Source organism: Sinocyclocheilus anshuiensis, unplaced genomic scaffold (genome assembly GCF_001515605.1).
Source record: "Sinocyclocheilus anshuiensis isolate Anshui unplaced genomic scaffold, SAMN03320099.WGS_v1.1 scaffold1228, whole genome shotgun sequence".
In the NCBI taxonomy this organism is placed as follows: domain Eukaryota; kingdom Metazoa; phylum Chordata; class Actinopteri; order Cypriniformes; family Cyprinidae; genus Sinocyclocheilus; species Sinocyclocheilus anshuiensis.
The window spans coordinates 598,348-599,901 of record NW_015547716.1 but is presented as its reverse complement, the minus strand read 5'-3'; the positions used below and the strand labels follow the sequence as shown (position 1 = coordinate 599,901).

At 44.0% G+C, this 1,554-nt stretch overlaps 1 long non-coding RNA gene across 1 annotated transcript; it reads right to left on the bottom strand.

Annotated features, from left to right (window-relative positions):
• Positions 1–398: 398 nt before the first annotated feature.
• On the bottom strand, positions 399–1,541 carry LOC107704206 (uncharacterized). Its single transcript, XR_001635923.1, has 3 exons — positions 1,434–1,541; positions 1,075–1,146; positions 399–482 (listed from the first exon to the last, which is right to left on the bottom strand). It is a non-coding gene; the product is annotated as an uncharacterized LOC107704206 (long non-coding RNA).
• Positions 1,542–1,554: the final 13 nt, after the last annotated feature.

Below are 1,554 nucleotides of genomic sequence, written 5' to 3'. Positions count from 1 at the left end.
CACTCTCTCTCTCACTCACACACACACACACACACACACACACACACACACACACAGCGGTGTCAGTGACTCTCATACTCGCAGTCATTGAGATGAATGATCACTCACAAATGTAATCTGTGTGAATTTATAAATATTTGTTTTGCTTTTATCTGTCAGATAAAGTGAAATGATCTCTTTCTGTTTTCGGCGTGTAAAATGTGTCAGTTCAGTTCAATGAGGCTGAGGAAGATGGTGAATAAACCTTGTGTGTGTGAGTGCGTGAGTGTGAGTGTTTGTGAGTATGTGTGTGAGTGTGAGTGTTTGTGAGTGAGTGTGTGTTTGTGTGAGTGTAAGTGAGTACTATACCATTACTGTAAGACACGCTCACATTATTACTGTAAGAGACGCCTACATCATTACTGTAGGGGCCGCCCACACTATTACTGTAAGACCCGCCCACACTATTACTGAAAGGCCCGCCCATATTATTAATGCAATACCTACCCACACTATTACTATACCATTACTGTAAGACCCGCCCACATTATTAATGCAAGACACACTATTACTGTATGACTCACCCACACTATTACTGCAAGACCCGCCCACACTATTACTGTAAGACCCGCCCACACTATTACTGTAAGACCCGCCCACACTATTACTGTAAGACCCGCCCACACTATTACTGTAAGACCCGCCCACACTATTACTGTAAGACCCGCCCACACTATTACTGTAAGACCCGCCCACACTATTACTGTAAGACCCGCCCACACTATTACTGTAAGACCCGCCCACACTATTACTGTAAGACCCGCCCACACTATTACTGTAAGACCCGCCCACACTATTACTGTAAGACCCGCCCACACTATTACTGTAAGACCCGCCCACACTATTACTGTAAGACCCGCCCACACTATTACTGTAAGACCCGCCCACACTATTACTGCAAGACCCGCCCACGCTATTACAGTAAGACCCGCCCACACTATTACTGTAATACCCGCCCACACTATTACTGAAAGGCCCGCCCATATTATTACTGTAATACCTACCCACACTATTACTATACCATTACTGTAAGACCCGCCCACATTATTAATGCAAGACATGCCCACATTATTACTGCAACACCCACCCACACTATCACTGTAAGACCTGCCCACACTATTACTGTATGACTCACCCACATTATTAATGCAAGACACACTATTACTGTATGACTCACCCACACTATTACTGTATGACTCACCCACATTATTAATGCAAGACACATTATTACTGTATGACTCACCCACATTATTACTGCAAGACCCACCCACACGATCACTGTAAGACCCGCCCACACTATTATAGTAAGACCCCCCACATTATTAATGCAAGATACACTATTACTGTATGACTCACCCACATTATTAATGCAAGACACACTATTACTGTATGACTCACCCACACTATTACTGCAACACCCACCCACACTATCACTGTAAGACCTGCCCACACTATTACTGTATGACTCACCCACATTATTAATGCAAGACACACTATTACTGTATGACTCACACA